Consider the following 21,959-nt stretch of genomic DNA (forward strand, 5'->3'; position numbering starts at 1 on the left):
GACTTCTAAATGTTGACTCACCACAGTTCTGGCTACGGGCATCTTTTAATTCTATGTCTCTTTTGGGCTATCTCATTTATATTCATGACATCAGGTTATTGAGATACAATTGACTCACAACTTTCTGCCTCCAGGTGAGGCTTTTCTCTTCTGAATTTTAAACTTAGCTTTAAGACGGTCATTTGTATTTGACTATCTCCCAAGTCCAAAACTTCACTTGTTAACTTCTTCCCCTAAACTATGGTGGTTTACTTGCTAAGTTGTGCCTGACTCTTGCAACCCCATGGACTGTAGCCTGCCAGGCTCCTCTGTCCATGGGATTCTCCAGGCAAGAATACTGGAGTGGGTGGCCATTTCCTCCTCCAGAGGATCTTCCCAAACCAGGAATCGAACCTGGGTCTCCTGCATTGTAGGCAGGTTCTTTACCAACTGAGTTACAAGGGAAGCCTCTCCCTTAAACTATACTGTCTCTTTAATTCCCTGATGACACTTATATCCAGCCTCTTAATATCAGATACCCAAGAGTCCATCTTCTCTCTTTGATTCTCCATACCCAGTCCCCCAAACTCTTTTTTTCTTTTCTTTCCTTAATATTTTTTTTGTGCTCTTATCTAAATTGGAACATTTTAAAAATAAAGAGGGCAGAGTTAGTGGTTAAGTTAGGACAACTAGTATAAGCTGGAACCGCTCTAGGCAAATGGGGATTGTAATTAGCCTAGAGATGAGACACAGGAAGAATTCTAGAGTGGTATGAAAAAGCACATTGCTTTTGAAGGACTGCAAGAATTGCAATCTGGTTAGTCTAGGATGTGTGTGTGTGTGTGAGTGTGTGTGTGTGTGTGTGTGTGTGTTTGATGGGGGAAGGTAGAGTAGTAAGAGACAAAGCTGGAAAGGTAATTGCAGTGCTGGGTTCTGCAGGTATAAAATGTCTTTTACCTTTAGAATTAGCCATGAGTGACAGACTTTATTGGTAGCCTGCTTAGCATTTGTTTCCTCCCTTTCCTAACAAAAGTCATTCCTATGTAACCACATGCTTCAGGAGAAGCTGATCCTACCCCTAGCTCCACTGGGGATCTAGCTGGTCTAAGATCTAGCTGGTCTAAAACACCTGTCCCTTTGCAATGTTTGGTTCATGGGTCACATGACCCTACTCTAGCCAGTGGTATATTCAGGGAATCTCTTGGAGGGTTTCCAAGGAAAGTTTTCTCATTCCTACCAGAAAACCGAAAGGATTGCTGTGTCTTGATGTCATGCCTGTGGTTGCTGCAGCTGTTTTAATTTTAAGTATGAGGTTGAAGCAATCACTGATCATGGAGTGAAGAATTGGAAAAAGCAGGATTCTGGATGACTGTGTGAGCTGCTAAACAACCAATCCCTTCCCTACCCCTGGACTTTATTAAATGTGAAGTGATATTTGCTTTTTTACCTAAGTCCTTTTTGAGTTGGAATTTTCCATAACCAATAACATTCTGATATACTGAGAAACTGAGGGGTGTGAGATAATGGCCTTGATTTTGTGAGATCTAGGGAAAGTGTAAACTGCATTTTTTTTCTCCCTTTTCTAACAAAGGGAGGAAACTTTTCTCTGCTTGTTCAGAGCTGCCCGATAAACCCCTCAACTTCTCTTCTTGTTGCCTTTACATGGCCATTCCTCATATTTACAGGTGACTCCATCAGATCCAGGAACATCTATGTAGCTGGGCAGTGATTTGAGTTGAGTCCCCACTTTCAGGAAAACCTGCAGCAGATGGACACTAATGTACCCACACCCATGAGGTCTAATTGGCCTTCAACTGTCTCTGCACTTGTTTGACAACTATTACTGCTATTTACTTTACCTCATATTGTTGTCTTTCTGATACATATTTTTGAATAAGCAGTAGTCTGGAAAGTTTCTGAATCAAGGACAGAGGTAAGCCTTTTACTTCTGTGTAGCTCCACAATCCTTCATATAATCCACACATTTTTATTTATTTATTCTATTCACATAGATTCTTTCAAAAGATGACTAAAATGTTATCTCTAAATGGAGATAATAATTAGTCTCATCTTCATTGGCTTCCTTTTAAATGTAGAGGGAATTACTGGATGAAAGAATAGGAACACAGTGGCCATGTGGCCTATTGCCCCTGAGTACTATTTGGAGATCAGCCTGGCATGGAAATGACCAGATGTTTGAAGTTGAGCCACTGGTGAGTGAAAGAAATAAGTAGCTCTCATACTTTTCATTTGCATGGACAATTTCTGCATTGCAAAGCCACTGGTGCTAATTATCTCATAGGGCTGCAATTGATCACTTAACCCCTTCTTAAACTTGGAGCTGGAAGACCCTTGAAGCCAACTAGACCTCATGGGTATGGATACACTAGTGTCCATCTGTTGTAGGCTTTCCTGAAAGTTATGACTCAAATCACTGCCTAGGTACACAGATGTTCCTGGATCTGATGGATTCACCTGCAAGCATGAAGAATGGCCAGGTAAAGGCAACAAGAAGAGAAGTTGAGGGGTTTATTAGGCAGCTCTGAACAAGCAGAGGAAAGATGATGGTCTAAAATGTGGAGTAAACCAAGAATAGGCATCTTACAGCTTAGTTAAAGATGGAAACAGAATCCCTCTTTTTTCTAGCCCCCCCCTTTTATTTGAACATTGATTATTTTTCTGAGTATACTAGTAATATATGTTCTTTGTGGGAAACTTGAGAAATGTAGAAAACGTATAAGAAGAAAATAAAAACCAACTATTCATTTATCTCCTAATATTTCAGTTCATATCCACTTGGGTTTTTTTTCCTAATTGTGTGATCACTTATTCAGTCAACAATTCCACAAATATTCATGCTTCCGTGTGTATCAAGCACCTTGCTAGGCACTGAGAATACAGTTGTGATGAATAGTATGCATAATCTTTTACCTAGACTGTGGTTCTAGCAGAAGTGACACACAACTGCACTAAGACATATTTAATCTCAAATTTGGCAAATGCCACAAAGGACAAATCATGAGTCTTTTGCGAGTACGGGGTTCCTAACCTAACCTATAGTGCATCAGAGAGATCATCTAAGGAACGGACCCTGAAACTGAGACCAGAGTAGTGAGAAATTGCTGGCCAGAAAAGGAAGGTATGTGTTGGGTCAAGGAGATAAGAATTGTGTGCAGGCAGGAAGCAGAATGGAACGGGAAATCTCTTGGTGGAGGGAACAGCTTTCCTGGGGTCCTGATGAGGAGACAGTGACTAGATGAGAGGGATTTGTGGAAGTTGGAGAGGGAAATAAGAGTCATATCCTAAGGAGCAAGTATCAGCAAACTACTGTCCTTGGGCCAAATCTAGCACACCACCTATTATTAAAAATAAAGTTTTATTGGAACAGAAACCTGTATATTAACTTATGTAATGTCTATGGTTGTTTTCATGCTGTGATGTAAAAAAATGTATAGTTGCTTCAAAGACTGAATGACTTGCAAAACCTAAAATGTTTACTAGTTGGCTTTTACAGAAAAATGTGAATGTCTGCTTTAAGGTCTTACAGTTGGACATGTGGTGAAATTTTTAAATCACTAATACACTGAGAAGGCTTTGAGAGGAAAGCAGGGAAGGAACTTAATCAGATTTCCTTTTAAAAGGCAACTCTAGGCACAGTGGAAATCCTTTGCAGATACAGGAAACCTAAGTGTCCAGGAGAGAAGGACTGGTGGTTTGGACTAGGGTTATGCCAAGTGGACACTGGCAAGTGGACATAGAGAGAAATAAATGCATACCTTGGAGACATTGGGTGTTTGGTACAAGTACACAATAAAGGAAATACTGCAATAATAAGAGTCACATGAATTTTTTGGTTTTCCAGTGCATGTAAAAGTTATGTTTATACTATCCTATAGTATACTGTATATACTAATTATGCAGTAACATTATGTCTAATAAAACAATGTACATACCTTAATTAAAAATAATTTATTTCTAAAAAATGCTAGCCATCACCTTAGCCTTCAGTAAGTCATAATCTTTTCACTGGTGGAGAGTCGTGCCTTAATGTCAGTGGTTGCTGACCAATTGAGGTGGTAGTTGCTGACGGTTGAGGTGACTGTGGCAATTTCTTAAAACAAGTTAACAATGAAGTTTGTTGCATTAATTGACTCTTTCATGAATGATTTCTCTGTATCTTGCATTAGTGCTCTTTGATAGCATTTTACCCACAATAGAGTGTCCTTCAAAATTGGAGTCTGTTCTTTCAAACTCTGTTCCTGTTTTATCAACTAAAAAATGATACAATATTCTAAATCCTTTGTTGTCATTTCAACAGTTTTCACAGTATCTTCAGCAGGAGCAGATCCCATCTCAAGAAAGCGCTTTCTTTGCTCATCCATAAGAAGCAACTCCTCATCCATTAAATTTTTATCATGAGATTACAGCAATTAAGTCACATCTTTAGGCTCTAATTCTAATTCTAGTTCTCTTTCTATTTCTGGCACATCTGCAGTTACTCCCTTCACTGAAGTCTTGAACCTCTCCAAGTCATCCACAAGGGTTGAAATCAACTTATTCCAAACTTCTGTTAATGTTGATATTTTGACCTCTTCCCATGAATCATGAATGTTCTTAGTGGTGTGTAGAATGGTGAATTCTTCCAGGAGGTTTTCAATTTACTTTGCCCAGATCCATCAGAGGAATCATTATTTATGGCAGCTATAGCCTTATGAAATGTATTTCTTAAATAATGAGACACAAAAGTTAAAATTCTTCATTGATCCATGGGGCGCAGAATGGATGATGTGTTAGCAGGCATGAAAACAACATTAATCTCATTGTCCATCTCCATCAGAGCTCTTAGGTGCATTGTCAGTAAGCAGTAATATTTTGAAAGAAAATTTTTTTTTGGGTTACAGGTCTCAACAGTGCATGTGTGTGTGTGTGTGTGTGTGTGTGTGTGTGATCTAGGCTTTGTTGTTTCATTTATAGAGTACAGACAGAATAGATTTAGTGTAAGTCTTAAGGGTTCTAGAATTTTCAAAATGGTCAATGAGCATTGGTTTCGACCTAAAGTTATCAGCTGTTTTAGCCCCTAAGAGAATAATCCTGTCCTTTAGAATTTTGAAGCCAGGCATTAACTTCTCCTTTCTAGCTATGAAAATCCTAGATGGCATCTTCTTTCAATATATACAAAATAAAGTTGTTTCATCTACACTGAAAGTCTGTAGTTTAATGCAACCACCTTTATTAATGACTTTAGCTAGATTTTCTGGATAACTTGCTGCTGCTTTTACATCAGCACTTGCTGTTTCACCTTTTACTTTGATATTATAGGGATGGTTTCTTTATTTAAGTCTCATGAACCAACCTCTGCTAACTTCAATTTTTCCTTCTGCAGTCTCCTCACCTCTCTCAGACTTCATTTAATTGAAGAGAATTAGGGCCTTGCTCTGAATTGGGCTTTGGCTTAAGAGAATATTGTGAATGGTTTGATCTTCTATCCAGATCACTAAGACTTCTTCCTTATCAACAGTGAGGCTGATCTGCTTTCTTATCATTTGTGTGTTCACTGGAGTAGTGTGTTTAATTTTCTTAAAGAACATTTCCTTTACATTTACAACTTGGGCTCAGAGTTTGGCACAAGAGGCCTAGATTTTGGCCTAGCTTGGTTTTTCAGCATGCCTTCTTCACTAAGCTTCACTTCTTCATTTCTAGCTTTTGATTTAATGTGAGAGATATGTGACTCTTCCTTTTACTTGAGTACTTAGAGGTCACTGTAGGGTTATTAATTGGCCTAATTTCAATGTTTTTGTGTCTCAGGGAATAAGGAGGCCTACAGAGAGGGAGAGAGATGGGGGAACAGCTGGTCAGTGGAGCAGATAGAACACATAGCATTTATCAAATTTGCAGTTTCATATGGGTGTGTTTTGTGGTGCCCCCAAACAATTACAACAGTAGCATCAAATATTACTAATTACAGGGCTTCTGGTTCAAGATGTCAGAGGACGTGTGTTCCTCCTGTGACCAAAATTACAACTAGCTGTTGAACAACCATTGACAGGAGGATGCTGGAACCTACCAAAACCAAATACCCTATGTCCAAAGACAAAGAAGAAATTGCAGCGAGGTGGTAGGAGGGGCATAATCATGATAAAATCTATTCCCATACCCGCTGTGTGGGTTACCCACAAACTGGAGAACAATAACACCAAAGAAGTTCTCCCACTGTTGTGAAGGTTCTGACCCCTACGTCAGGCTTCCCAGCCTGGGGATCTGACAAACGGACTGGGAATCTGACCTTGAAGGCCAGTGGGATTTGATTACAAAACTTCCACAGGACTGGGGGAACAGAGACTCCAATCTTGGAGGGTACAAAGATAACTGTTTATAGATCACCATAACAAATACACTAATGATGAAAAAGTGTGAAATATTTTGAGAATTGACAAAATGTGATACAGAGACATGAAGTGTGTAATACCTTTAGAAAACTGGCTTGGATAGACTTGCTCCATCAAGGGGTGCCACAAACCTTCAATTAGTGAAAAATGTAGTAAAAGAAAGTGTAATGAGGTATGACTGTAGATGGATTTGAGATCTCTTTTAGGAGTTGTGTGGTGCAGGGCTTGGTGACTTACTTGGATAAGGGAGATAAGGACAGATTTCTGCCTGGTGTACCTGGATAGATGAGGTAGGGAACACTGGAACAGATGCAAGATTGAGAGGGAAAGGCATGAGCTTTGAGCCAGCGCTGCCTGTTTTACCACAGGTGCTGTAAATATAACCCATTCCTGTTATTGGACATGTAGATTACTTGTATTATTTTTCTTAAAAAAATGATATTATGATGACCTCACTTGTGCTTATATATTATGATCAGTTCTATAAGCAGAATGGTTGCATCAAAGACGATGCACATTTTTAAGCTCTTTGATCTGCATTACTAAATTACCTCCCCCCCTCCACCCAAAAATGTCATTTCAATTTATAATTTTGCCCATCTGTGTGGCTGAAGCCAATTTTGGTTCAATAGGCACCAAATTGCCCAGAGTTGGGTGTCAGAATCTGTCCTATGACTTTTTTAAAAAAATCTCGATTTCTTCCAGTTGATAGTACAACTGCATGAAAAATTTTCCTTGTTTGAAGGCATTTTTGTAGTCCTGGCTTATAAGTTGAACTTTCTGTGGTAGAATAAGAACATTCTTTAGGGCTGTGGTTGACATCCAAGGTAGGAATCCTGGCACACAAGGCTTTCCTGTTTCACCTCTCCTTGGTGTGATAAAAGTTAATTTACTGCCTTAGTCACATTATACCCTTACTATTTGTTAGCTGGTGTTTTGGGCCAGATTTCCTCTCTGTTGCCAAAGAGGCTTTTGTTTTATGTGGCACATCCATCTCTTGCAAGGCTCAACAGCCTTTATCCAGCCTGGAAGTTTCAGCTGCCACCCAGTAGCAACTGGATAATGAAAATTTTTGGCACTAGGAGCAGATTTGCAGCATCAAAGCAGCTTTCTGGGATCATAGTGTAGTGAAGTGGGAGGTCTGACTTTGGAGTCCAGTAGCCCTGGACAGGATTCCCAGATTCATCTGTTACTGGTTGTCCATCTTAAGAGGCCACATGACTATTTTGGCTTCACTTTCTCATCTGTAAAATGGATTTGTTAGTAGTTAGTGAATGAATTTTTGTGAGGGATAACAATAAAGTCTCTTAGGTACTGAGTCCAGTGCCTGGACCAAATAGGTATGGGATAAATGATACTTTGTTTAAAAATAAAGCAGGAGTGGTGTTGTCTGTGGAATTTGAGGGGCTGCTCCACTTCATTCCTCACCTCCCTAAACTTTGAGACCCTAAAGTCTCTTAATGTACTAAATTGATCACAGTTTCTTATTTAAGATTGAGACATGTCTGAGAAGGAAGAAATGATAAGTGAGGTTAATAGTCCAATCCCTGGTCAGCTGTCAAACAGGAATAAGATAATCATGGATAAAGTGCAGTGCAGGACCTGTCTTCCCCAGACGTCTTTCTCACCATGTGGATATACCACCTGAAATTCCTACTGTGTATTTAGTTTAAAATGTTACTCTTGTTAAAATACAGATATCTTTTCTGGGTCATGCAAGATGAGGTGGGAGTAAGCTCTGCAACTTGTGAGCTGTGTGACCTTGGCCAAGTTACTTCATGTGTCTATGTCTCAGTTCCAGCATCTATTAACAGTGAGAATAACAATAGAGTTTGGTGAGGAATAGGTAAGATAATACCTGGGTCATAAGTGCTCAATAAAAGTTAGCTGTTATTAGAAGCTATTAATAAACTCTGAGAAGATGAGGTGGGTGGCAAATTACCTCACTGGAAATATATTTAAGTTGCTTTCTCTTTCATGTAGGTCAGTCTCCATGGGCTTTGCAAAATAGGTACTGTTTACGTGTTTCACCTAGAGAGATTAATTGGACCTGAGTCACAAAGCTTCTTCAGAATGCCATCAAAAAACAGGGTATAACGCCCACTCCCCTTTCAGCTGTGATCCTAATAATCTTCTCAAATAGCTTTTCTGCCTTCCCGAGAAAGGGTTAGTGGTGGTAGCCTTTGAAATCCTTCTGGGCCCCCTCCCAAGACAGTCTGTGTTGGAGAGCTCCCAAATGCTCTCCCTTTTGGAGGAGGACAGTGCCCTTGGCTTGCAGAGCAAACTGCAAAAGCAAGGTCAGATCCTAAACTCAGAGGCTATAGAGATTTTACATCTCAGCTCTTATAGCGATGACTCTGCATTTAGAGATGAAAAATCATCTCTGAAACTATGTAGGCGACTTATTTACAGATGATTGATCCCACTGTGTACTATGGCCAAGTCCAGTTCTGGCCTCATGCCTGGTAACGTGGGGAAAATACCACGACTGCTGTGTCTTGGGTACATTTCCATCTGCCAGGCATTCTCCCAGTTCCTGGGGGCAGTGAGTCAACAGTCTGTCAATACTATGGATTTAGTGTCTTGATGTGGGTTCTGGTGTGAGAGTTTTTATAATGTTTAACACACTCCCACCCCCACTAGCCACAATTATGATATCAAACCCAGAGGCCAGACACAGACATCTTCACTCCTCCAGCTCTAGATTGTCTCCCTGATGGAGTCAGGGAATCCTTATTTAATTCAACAGGTAGTTTATGAGTGCCTACTCTGTGCCCAGCACTATCCTAGAATAAAAGAAAGGAAGTCTTCAGAAAATCTGGTATAATTCAGATGAAACTGAGCTCAGAAAATAATAGTTAAGTATCTCTTATTTATTAAGCACTTCCTTTGTGCCGTCCACTGTGCTGAGAACATTATAGCTCATCCTCCCCAAAGCCCGTGGTTGAATGTCTATTGCCATTCCTATTTTCTTCTTAATGAAAATAAAACAGAGATGTTAAAAAACTGGTCCCAAATGGCACAGCTGGGCAAATGATGGAGTCAGATTTCAAACCTACTACAATTGATTCTTGTTGTTCATGATAGTTATAGTCTATAAAGTCTCTACAATGAGTTAGTGAATACTGAACCATTGATTTGAGGGGAAATACAGGGATGGGGTCCTCTTGTTGTCCCACCTCACCTGTAAATGTGTGTGTTGGGTGACTCAAATTGTTCTTGGCTATGCACCTGTCTGTAAATGACAGAGAAAGTACCATGAATATTGATTCTGAAGTTACAAGTTTTAGCAAGCTGGCAAATTAAAAAATATAGAATCTATTAATAATGAGGATTGGCTGTGAACTTATTCCAGAGTGTCTTTCTGCTCTTCTTCACACTTTACACTGCTTTGATTGGCAGCCCCTAAGATAACCCCCATTTAAGAAATGAGAAATGATTCTCATTTCCTGGTCTTCATGCCCTTGGTAGTCCCTTACCCTTGAGAATATCCTTGACCTAATGATTGATGATAAAACTCTAATGGCAGAAAGTGAAGAAGAACTAAAGCACCTCTTGATGAGGGTGAAAGAGGAGAATGAAAAAGCTGGCTTAAAAATCAACAATCAAAAAACTAAGACCATGGCATTCTGTTCTATCACTTCATGGCAAATAGAAGGGGAAAAAGTAAAACCAGTGACAGATTTTCCTTCCTTGGGTTCCAAAAGCATTGCGGATGGTGACCACAGCCATGAAACTAATAGATGCTTGCTCCTTATAAGACAAGCTATGACAAACTTAGAGTATTAAAAAGCAGAGTCATCTCTTTGCAGACAATGATCTGTCTAATCAAAGCTATATTTTTTCCAATAGTCATGTATGGATATGAGAGTTGGACTTTAAAAAAGGCTAATCATTGAAAAATTGATTCGAATTGCGGTGCCTGGAAAGACTCTTGAGAGTCCCTTAGACTACAAGGAGATCAAACCAGTCAATCCTAAAGGAAATCAACCCTGAATATTCACTGGAAGGGCTGATGCTGAAGCTGAAGCTCCAATACTTTGGCCACCTGATGTGATGAGCCAACTTATTGGAAAAGACCCTGATGCTGGGAAAGATTGAGGGCAGGATGAGAAACGGGTGACAGAGGATGAGATGGTTGGGTGATATCATCTACTCAATGAACGTGAATTTGAGCAACCTTCAGGAGATAGTGGAGGACCGAGGAGCCTGGTGTGCTATAGTCCATGGGGTTGAAAAGAGTTGGACATGACTTAGTGACTGAACAACAACAACAAAGTTAAGCTAGTTTTTAAAATATTTTAAAATGTATTCAGCCATTGAATTTTAGGATAATTCATTACTAGCAAAAGATTAATAATTCATTACTAGCAAAAATGAATTAGGATAATTCATTACTAGCAAAACAATGCAACCAACTTCTTATAGGCTAGATTTGTTATATTACACAGCATTACCTACCATGAGCTAGGTTTTTTATGTGCTCTATTGCATTTGATCTTCACAGTGACCTGATAAATGACTAATGTTACTTTCATTTTATACATAAAAGCAACTGTCCATTACAAAGTTTGGGTCACTTGTCCAGAGTCACACAACTAAAATAAATAGGTTTTGACCTCAGATCTGATGAACCCCAAATCCCACGCTAGATTTGATTTGCATAATATTAATATGTGGGCCTGAGATTGGAATGCAGACCTCCTGACCTCAAGGCCCATTTCCCCCCCTCCCATTTTTCATAAAAACAACCACGAGGTCCATCAACACCCAGGCTAAATAAAAAGATGAAACTGAACTAGCCTGTGGGTGACCATAGCAATACTCAGTATCTGCCACTGCTCCTTCCTAATCTTCATCTACCAAAAAAGCCCTTTGAGCCAAGGACTGTGTCACTGTTATTCCTTACAAAATCACCAAACCTGGAATCTAGCTGTATCAGTCTGCTAGGGCTGCTGTAACAAAATACCACAGACTGGATGGTTTCTTTCTTTTTTTTAAATTTATTTATTTTAATTGGGGGCTAATTACTTTACAATATTGTAGTGGTTTTTGCCATGTATTGACATGAATCAGCCATGGGTTTACATGTGTTCCCCATCCTGAACCTCACTCCCACCTCCCTCTCCATCCCATCCCTCAGGGTTATCCCAGTGCACCAGCCCTGAGCACCCTGTCTCATGCATCGAACCTGGACTGGCAATCTGTTTCACATATGATAACATACATGTTTCAATGCTATTCTTTCAAACCATCCCACCCTTGCCTTCTCCTACAGAGTCCAAGAGACTGTTCAATACATCTGTGTCTCTTTTGCTGTCTTACATATAGGGTCATAATTACCATCTTTCTAAATTCCATATATATGCATTAGTATATTGTATTGATGTTTTTCTTTCTGACTTACTTCACTCTGTATAATAGGCTTCAGGTTCATCCACCTCATTAGAACTGATTCAAATGTATTCTTTTTAATGGCTGAGTAATACTCCATTGTGTATATGTACCATAGCTTTCTTATCCATTCATCTGCCGATGGACATCTAGGTTGCTTCCATGTCCTGGCTATTATAAACAGTGCTGCAATGAACATTGGGGTACATGTGTCTCTTTCAATTCTGGTTTCCTCGGTGTGTATGCCCAGCAGTGGGATTGCTGGGTCGTATGGCAGTTCTATTTCCAGTTTTTTAAGGAATCTCCACACTGTTCTCCATAGTGGCTGTACTACATTGCCTTTCCAGCAACAGTGTAAGAGGGTTCCCTTTTCTCCACACCCTCTCCAGCATTTATTGTTTGTAGACTTTTGGATAGCAGCCATTCTGACTGGTGTGAAATGGTACCTCATTGTGGTTTTGATTTGCATTTCTCTGATAATGAGTGATATTGAACATCTTTTCACGTGTTTGTTAGCCATCTGTATGTCTTCTTTGGAGAAATGTCTGTTTAGTTCTTTGGCCCACTTTTTGATTGGGTCGTTTATTTTCCTGGAACTGAGCTGGAGGAGTTGCTTGTATATTTTTGAGATTATTCTTTGTCTGTTGCTTCATTTGCTATTATTTTCTCCCATTCTGAAGGCTGTCTTCTCACCTTGCTTATAGTTTTCATAGTTGTGCAAAAGCTGTTAAGTTTAATTAGGCCCTATGTATTTATTTTTACTTTTATTTCCATTACCCTGGGAGGTGGGTCATAGAGGATCCTGCTGTGATTTATGTTGGAGAGTGTTTTGCCTATGTTTTCCTCTAGGAGTTTCATAGTTTCTGGTCTTACATTTAGATCTTTAATCCATTTTGAGTTTATTTTTGTGTATGGTGTTAGAAAGCGTTCTAGTTTCATTCTTTTTCAAGTGGTTGACCAGTTTTCCCAGCACCACTTGTTAAAGAGGTTGTCTTTTCTCCATTGTATATTCTTGCCTCCTTTGTCAAAGATAAGGTGTCCATAGCGTGGATTTATCTCTGGGCTTTCTATTTTGTTCCATTGATCTATATTTCTGTCTTTGTGCAAGTACCATACTGTCTTGATGACTGTGGCTTTGTAGTAGATACTGAAGTCAGGCAGGTTGATTCCTCCAGTTCCATTCTTCTTTCTCAAGATTGCTTTAGCTATTCGAGGTTTTTTGTATTTCCATACAAATTGTGAAATTATTTGTTCTAGTTCTCTGAAAAATACCTTTGGTAGCTTGATAGGGATTGCATTTAATCTGTAGATTGCTTTGGGTAATGTACTCATTTTCACTATATTGATTCTTCCGATCCATGAACATGGTATATTTCTTCATCTATTTGTGTCCTATGAAATTAAAAGACACTCCTTGGAAGGAAAGTTATGACCAACCTAGATAGCATATTCAAAAGCAGAGACATTACTTTGCCAACAAAGGTTCGTCTAGTCAAGGCTATGGTTTTTCCTGTGGTCATGTATGGATGTGAGATTTGGACTGTGAAGAAGGCTGAGTGCTGAAGAATTGATGCTTTTGAACTTTGGTGTTGGAGAAGACTCTTTAGAGTCCCTTGGACTGCAAGGAGATCCAACCAGTCCATTCTGAAGGAGATCAGCCCTGGGATTTCTTTGGAAGGAATGACGCTAAAGCTGAAACTCCAGTACTTTGGCCACCTCATGCGAAGAGTTGACTCATTGGAAAAGACTCTGATGCTGGGAGGGATTGGGGGCAGGAGGAGAAGGGGACGACAGAGGATGAGATGGCTGGATGCCATCACTGACTCGATGGATGTAAGTCTCAGTGAACTCCGGGAGTTGCTGATGGACAGGGAGGCCTGGCGTGCTGCGATTCATGGGGTCGCAAAGAATCGGACACTACTGAGCGACTGAGCTGAACTGAGCTGAACTGATTTCTTTCACCAGTGTTTTATAGTTTTCTATATATAGGTCTTTTGTTTCTTTAGGTAGATATATTTCTAAGTATTTTATTCTTTTCATTGCAATGGTGAACTGAATTGTTTCCTTAATTTCTCTTTCTGTTTTCTCATTGTTAGTGTATAGGAATGCAAGGGATTTCTCTGTATTAATTTTATATCCTGCAACTTTACTATATTCATTGATTAGCTCTAGTAATTTTCTGGTGGAGTCTTTAGGGTTTTATATGTAGAGGATCATGTCATCTGCAAACAGTGAGAGTTTTACTTCTTTTCCAATCTGCATTCCTTTTATTTCTTTTTCTGCTCTGATTGCTGTGGCTAAAACCTCCAAAGCTATGTTGAATAGTAGTGGTGAGAGTGGGCACCCTTGTCTTGTTCCTGACTTTAGGGGAAATGCTTTCAATTTTTCACCATTGAGGATAATGTTTGCTGTGGGTTTATCATATATGGCTTTTTATGATGTTGAGGTATACCTGCTTTCTGGAGGATTTTTTTTTTTTTTTATCATAAATGGATGTTAAATTTTGTCAAAAGCTTTCTCTGCATCTGGTGAGATAAACATGGTATATCTTTCAATTTGTTACTGTGATGTATTACCTTGATTGATTTGCAGATATTAAAGAATCCTGGCATCCCTGGGATAAAGCCCACTTGGTTATGATGTATGACCTTTTTAATATGTTGTTGGATTCTGTTTGCTAGGGTTTTGTTAAGGATTTTTGCATGTATGTTCATCAGTGATATTGGCCTGTAGTTTTCTTTTTTGTGGCATCTTTTTCTGGTTTTAGTATTAGCGTGATGGTGGCCTCATAGAATGAGTTTGGAAGTTTACCTTCCTTTGCAATTTTCCGGAAGAGTTTGAGTAGGATAGGTGTTAGCTCTTCTCTAAATTTTTGGTAGAATTCAGCTGTGAAGCTGTCTGGTCCTGGGCTTTTGTTTGTTGGAAGATTTCTGATTACAGTTTCAATTTCCATGTTTATGATGGGTCTGTTAAGATTTTCTATTTCTTCCTGGTTCAGTTTTGGAAAGTTGTACTTTTCTAAGAATTTGTCCATTTCTTCCAAGTTGTCCATTTTATTTGCATATAGTTGCTGATAATAATTTCTTATGATCCTTTGTGTTTTTGTGTTGTCTGTTGTGATCTCTCCATTTTCATTTCTAATTGTATTGATTTGATTCTTCTCCCTTTTTTTCTTGATGAGTCTGGCTAATGGTTTGTCAATTTTATTTATCTTCTCAAAGAACCAGCTTTTAGCTTTGTTGATTTTTGCTATGGTCTCTTTTGTTTCTTTTGTATTTATTTCTGCCTAATTTTTAAGATTTCTTTCCTTCTACTTACCCTGGAGTTCTTCATTTCTTCTTTTTCTAGTTGCTTTAGGTGTAGAGTTAGGCTATTTATTTGACTTTTTTCTTGTTTCTTGAGGTAAGCCTTTATTGCTATGAACCTTCCCCTTAGCACTGCTTTTACAGTGTCCCATAGGTTTGGGGTTGTTGTGTTTTCATTTTCATTTGTTTCTATGCATATTTTGATTTCTTCTGTGATTTGTTGGTTATTCAGCAGTGTGTTGTTTAGCCTCCATATGTTGGAATTTTTAATAGTTTTTCTCCTGTAATTGACATCTAATCTTATTGCATTGTGGTCAGAAAAGATACTTGGAATGATTTAAGTTTTTTGTTTTTGTTTTTTTTTAAATTTACCAAGGCTAGATTTATGGCCCAGGATGTGATCTATCCTGGAGAAAGTTCCGTGTGCGCTTGAGAAAAAGGCGAAATTCATTGTTTTGGGGTGAAATGCCCTATAGATATCAATTAGGTCTTACTGGTCTATTGTATCATTTAAAGTTTGTGTTTCCTTGTAAATTTTCTGTTTAGTTGATCTATCCATAGGTGTGAGTGGGGTATTAAAGTCTCCCACTATTATTGTGTTATTGTTAATTTCCCCTTTCATACTTGTTAGCCTTTGTCTTACATATTGTGGTGTTCCTATGTTGGGTGATTGCTATATCTTCTTTTTGGATTGATCCTTTGATCATTATGTAGTGTCCTTCTTTGTCTGTTTGTTTTAAAGTCTATTTTATCTGATATGAGTATTGCTACTCCTGTTTTCTTTTGGTCTCTGTTTGCATGGAATATCTTTTTCCAGCCCTTCACTTTCAGTCTGTATGTGTCCCTTGTTTCAAGGTGGGTCTCTTGTAGACAACATATGTAGGGGTCTTTTTTTTGTATCCATTCAGCCAGTCTTTGTCTTTCAGTTGGGGCATTCAACCCATTTACATTTAAGGTAATTATTGATAAGTATGATCCTGTTGCCATTTACTTTATTGTTTTGGGTTCGAATTTATACACCCTTTCTGTGTTTCCTGTCTAGAGAATATCCTTTAGTATTTGTTGGAAAGCTGGTGTGGTGATGTTGAATTCTCTCAGCTTTTGCTTGTCTGTAAAGCTTTTGATTTCTCCTTCATATTTAATGAGATCCTTGCTGGGTACAGTAATCTGGGCTGTAGGTTATTTTCTTTCATCACTTTAAGTATGTCCTGCCATTCCCTCCTGGCCTGAAGAGTTTCTATTGAAAGATCAGTTGTTATCCTTATGGGAATCCCCTTGTGTGTTATTTGTTGTTTTTCCCTTGCTGCTTTTAATATTTGTTCTTTGTGTTTGATCTTTGTTCATATGATTAATATATGTCTTGGGGTGTTTCGCCTTGGGTGTATCCTGTTTGGGACTCTCTGGGTTTCTTGGCCTTGGGTGATTATTTCCTCCCCCATTTTAGGGAAGTTTTCAACTATTATCTCCTCAACTATTTTCTCATGGTCTTTTTGTCTTCTTCTTCTGGGATTCCTATGATTCAAATGTTGGGGCATTTAACATTGTCCCAGAGGTCTCTGAGGTTGTCCTCATTTCTTTTAATTCTTTGTTCTTTTTTTCCTCTCTGTTTCACTTATTTCTACCATTCTATCTTCTACCTCACTTATCCTATCTTCTGCCTCCATTATTCTACTGTTGGTTCCCTCCAGAGTGTTTTTGATCTCATTTATTGCCTTATTGATTATATATGGACTCTTTTTCATTTCTTCTAGGTCCTTGTTAAACCTTTCTTGCATCTTCTGGATCCTTGTCTCCAGGCTATTTATCTGTAACTCCAATTTGTTTTCAAGATTTTGTATCATTTTCACTATCATTATTCTGAATTCTTTATCAGGTAGATTCCTTATCTCTTCCTCTTTTGTTTGGTTTGGTGGGCATTTATCCTGTTCCTTTACCTGCTGGATATTTCTCTGCCTTTTCATCTTGTTTATATTGCTCTGTTTGGGGTGGCCTTTCCATATTCTGGCAGTTGGTGGTTCCTCCTTATTGTGGAGGTTCCTCACTGTGGGTGGGGTTGGACGTGTTGCTTGTCAAGGTTTCCTGGTTAAAGAAGCTTGTGTAGGTATTCTGGTAGGTGGAGCTGGATTTCTTCTCTCTGGAGTGCAATGAAGTGTCCAGTAATGAGTTTTGAGATGTCAATGGGTTTGGTATAACTTTGGGTAGCCTGTATATTGAGGCTTAGGGTTATGTTCCTGTGTTGCTAGAGAATTTGTGTGGTATGTCTTTCTCTGGAGCTTGTTGGCCCTTGGGTGGTGCTTGGTTTCAGTGTAGGTATGGAGGTGTTTGATGGGCTCCTATCAATTAATGTTCCCTGGAGTCAGGAGATCTCTGATATTCTCAGAATTTGGACTTAAGCCTCCTGCCTCTGGTTTTCAGTCGTATTCTTACAGTAGCCTCAAGACTTCTCCATCTATACAGCACCGATGATAAAACATCTAGGTTAATGATGAAAAGTTTCTCCACAGTGAGGGACACCTGGAGAGGTACACAGAGTTACATTGAGAAGAGAAGAGGGAGGAGGGATATAGAGGTGACCAGGAGGAGAAGAGGGGGAATCAAAAGGGGAGAGAGCAAGCTAGCCAGTAATCACTTCCCTATTTGCTCTCCACAGTCTGGATCCTTCAGAGATATTCATGGAGTTACACAGAGAACAGAAGAGGGAGGAAGGAGACAGAGGTGACCAGGGGGATAAAAGGGGGAATCAAAAGGAGAGAGACAGATCCAGCCAGTAATCAGTTCCCCAAGTGTTCTCCACAGCCCGGAACACACAATGAGGTTCACAGAGTTGGGCAGAGAAGAAAAGGGGGAGAGGGGAGATAGAGGCGACCTGGTGGAGAAAAAGGAGAGTCAAAAGGGGGAGAGAGCAATCAGGCCAGTGATCTCGCTCCCAAGTAAAAATGGGTACTGAAGATTGGGTTCTTAAAGGTACAAAGTTGATAACAAATACCAAAAAGCAAAGATTAAAAATCTAGAGGTTAGATTCTCAAAAATACAATATTAAAAAAAGTCACAAAAATTATTAAAATATATATATATATATATATAGTTTGCTTTAAAAATAGGGTCTTTCTTTTTCTTTTTCTTTTTTTGCAAGGTAATAGTAAGTTATAAAAATGAAAATTAAAGGAATAATGGGGACTTAAAAATAATTTAAAATAAAAAAATTTAAATGAAATTGTAAAAATGATAATAGTAAACATATATCTAAGACTTTCTCTGGAGCTATTGCAGACAGTGTGGGGTCAGTTCATTTTCAGATAGTTCTTTGGTCCAGCTTGTACTTCTCAAGGTCTATAGGCCCCTTCCTATATAGTTGGTGGTAATTACAGTGTTGCTAAGAGTCGGAAACGACTGAGCCACTTCACTTTCTCTTTTCACTTTCATGCATTGGAGAGGGAAATGGCAACCGACTCCAGTGTTCTTGCCTGGGGAATCCCAGGGACAGGGGAGCCTGGTGGGCTGCTGTCTATGGGGTCGCACAGAGTTGGACATGACTGAAGTGACTTAGCATAGCAATCTATTGCACCTGACACTTCCAAGTGGTTCCCTCTGTTATTTTAGCTTCTTCTGTTTGCTGGTCTTTTTAGTGTCTAATTTCTGCCCTGACGCAAGGGGCACAGTTGTGGTCACTTTTTTTTTTTTTTAAGGCTCGCTTGTTCAGTCATGCTTTGGGGAAGGAGGAACACTGCAAACAAATATCACTGGCATGTGCTCACAATGATTCAGCCACACTGGGTTTGCCCCTGCTCACAGCATGTGTCCTTTCCCAGTCTACACTGCTCAGACTCTAGGTTGCTCTGCCAGGAACTGTCTGATGTGGGCCCTGGTTTGACTGCACTTCCCAGGTCTAAGGCTCTCAGGTTCAGGTTCTCGGACACTCCACAAAGGTGCAGACTTGGTTGGGCCTGCGTTTTGCACCATCCCAGGTCTGAGCAGCTCAGGTGACCAGGTCCTTGGCGCGCATAGTTGCCCCCAGCTGAAGGCTGCGACTTATCCCCTCCCCCGTCTGAGCTGCTGAATTTTCTGGGTGTGTCTCTTCTTGGGAGCTGATCTCCGGCTGCGACTCTCCTGGCGGATGTCAACCTTCCAGAAAAAGAAGTCTTGGTTAGCAATGAAGTCTGCTTGCTATTTGGTATAGGATGCCTCTCTGGGGCCGCGATTGCCCCCTTCCAGCTCTGGCTGCACTCACCTGCTTGTCTCTGGCGAGGGATGGGCTGGCCCACAGCTGGCTAGCTCCCTCAGTCCTTTGTTCTGCTAGCATGCCTGGTGGTGTCTTAGGTTAGGGCTTTTTGTGGGATAGCTATCCCACAGTCTGGGTTGCTATCTCAAGCTAGTTGCCTCAGATTGCCCTCAGGGCATTCAGGCCTAGTCCTTACCCTAAGCAATGAATCCCGCTCCTCCCTGTCCCGCCCCCGCTTGCTAGTGGGGGATGCGAGCCTCTGGGTTGCTGCTCCGCTGGGAGTTGCCGTTAGGCACGTAATCTGTGGATTTTAATTATTTATTTATTTTTCCTCCCTGTTATTTTGCCCTCTGAGATTCCAAGGCTCACCACAGACCCGCTGGAGAGAGTGTTTCCTGGTTTTTGGAAACTTCTCTATTTTTTAAGACTCCCTTCCCAGGATGGATCTCTGTCTCTACCTCTTTTGTCTCTTTTTTTATCTTTTATATTTTGTCCTACCTCCTTTTGAAGTCAATGGGCTACCTTTCTGGGTGCCTGATGTCCTCTGCCAGCATTCAGAAGTTGCTCTGTGGAATTTGCTCAGCGTTCAAATGTTCTTTCAATGAATTTGTTGGAGAGAAAGTGGTCTCCCCGACCTATTCCTCTGCCATCTTAGGACTGCCTCCTGGGCTTTATATTTTGTTCCATTGATTTATATTTCTGTCTTTGTGCCAGTACCATACTGTCTTGATGACTATAGTTTTGTAGTATAGCCTGATGTCAGGCAGGTTGATTCCTCCAGTTCCATTCTTCTTTCTCAAGATTGCTTCAAATATTCGAGGTTTTTTGTATTGCCATACAAATTGTGAAATTATTTGTTCTAGTTCTGTGAAAAATACCATTGGTAGCTTGATAGGGATTGCATTGAATCTATAGATTGTATTGGGTAGTATACTCATTTTCACTATATTGATTCTTCCAATCCATGAACATAGTATATTTCTTCATCTATTTGTGTCATCTTTGATTGCTTTCATCAGTGTTTTATAGTTTTCTATATATAGGTCTTTTATTTCTTTAGGTAGATTTATTCTTAAGTATTTTATTCTTTTTGTTGCAATGGTGAAATGGAATTGTTTCCTTAATTTCTCTTTCTGTTTCCTCATTGTTAGTGTATAGGAATGCAAGGGGTTTCTCTGTGTTAATTTTATATCCTGCAACTTTACTATACTCACTGATTAGCTCTAGTAATTTTCTGGTGGAGTCTTTAGGGTTTTCTATGTAGAGGATCATGTCATCTGCAAACAGTGAGAGTTATACTTCTTTTCCAATCTGGATTCCTTTCATTTCTTTTTCCGCTCTGATTTCTGTGGCTAAAACTTCCAAAACTGTGTTGAATAGTAGTGGTGAGAGTGGGCACCCTTGTCTTGTTCCTGACTTTAGGGGAAATGCTTTCAATTTTTCACCATTGAGGATAATGTTTGCTGTGGGTTTATCATATATGGCTTTTTATGATGTTGAGGTATACCTGCTTTCTGGAGGATTTTTTTTTTTTTTTTTATCATAAATGGATGTTAAATTTTGTCAAAAGCTTTCTCTGCATCTGGTGAGATAAACATGGTATATCTTTCAATTTGTTACTGTGATGTATTACCTTGATTGATTTGCAGATATTAAAGAATCCTTGCATCCCTGGGATAAAGCCCACTTGGTCATGATATATGATCTTTTTAATATGTTGTTGGATTCTGTTTGCTAGGATTTTGTTAAGGAATTTTGCATCTATGTTCATCAGTGATATTGGCCCGTAGTTTTCTTTTTTGTGTGGCATCTTTTTCTGGTTTTGATATTAGGGTGATGGTGGCCTCATAGAATGAGTTTGGAAGTTTACCTTCCTCTGCAATTTTCTGGAAGAGTTTGAGTAGGATAGGTGTTAGCTCTTCTCTAAATTTTTGGTAGAATTCAGCTGTGAAGCCGTCTGGACCTGGGCTTTTGTTTGCTGGAAGATTTCTGATTATAGTTTCGATTTCCGTCCTTGTGATGGGTCTGTTAAGATTTTCTATTTCTTCCTGGTCCAGTTTTGGAAAGTTGTACTTTTCTAAGAATTTGTCCATTTCTTCCACGTTGTCCATTTTATTGGCATGTAGTTGCTGATAGTAGTCTGTTATGATCCTTTGTGTTTTTGTGTTGTCTGTTGTGATCTCTCCATTTTCATTTCTAATTTTGTTGATTTGATTCTTCTCCCTTTGTTTCTTGATGAGTCTGCCTAATGGTTTGCTATTTTATTTATCTTCTCAAAGAACCAGCTTTTAGCTTTGTTGATTTTTCCTATGGTCTCTTTTGTTTCTTTTGCATTTATTTCTACCCTAGTTTTTATGATTTCTTTCCTTCTACTAACCCTGGGGTTCTTCATTTCTTCCTTTTCTAGTTGCTTTAGGTGTAGAGTTAGGTTATTTGGATGAGCTCTTATCGATTAATGTTCCCTGGAGTCAGGAGTTCTCTGGTGTTCTCAGGTTTTGGACTTAAGCCTCCTGCTTCTGTTTTTCATTCTTATTCTTACAGTAGCCTCAAGACTTCTCCATCCATACATCACTGTTGATAAAACATCTAGGTTAATGCGGAAAAGATTCTCCACAATGAGGGACACCCAGAAAGGTTCGCTGAGTTACATGGAGAAGAGAAGAGGGAGGAGGGAGA

At 39.5% G+C, this 21,959-nt stretch overlaps 1 non-coding gene across 1 annotated transcript; it reads right to left on the bottom strand.

Annotated features, from left to right (window-relative positions):
* Positions 1–372: 372 nt before the first annotated feature.
* TRNAC-ACA (transfer RNA cysteine (anticodon ACA)) lies at positions 373–444 on the bottom strand. The gene has a single exon. It is a non-coding gene; the product is annotated as a tRNA-Cys (tRNA).
* Between the last annotated feature and the right edge of the window lie 21,515 nt (positions 445–21,959).

The sequence above is a fragment of the Bos taurus genome, chromosome 7, assembly GCF_002263795.3.
Source record: "Bos taurus isolate L1 Dominette 01449 registration number 42190680 breed Hereford chromosome 7, ARS-UCD2.0, whole genome shotgun sequence".
In the NCBI taxonomy this organism is placed as follows: domain Eukaryota; kingdom Metazoa; phylum Chordata; class Mammalia; order Artiodactyla; family Bovidae; genus Bos; species Bos taurus.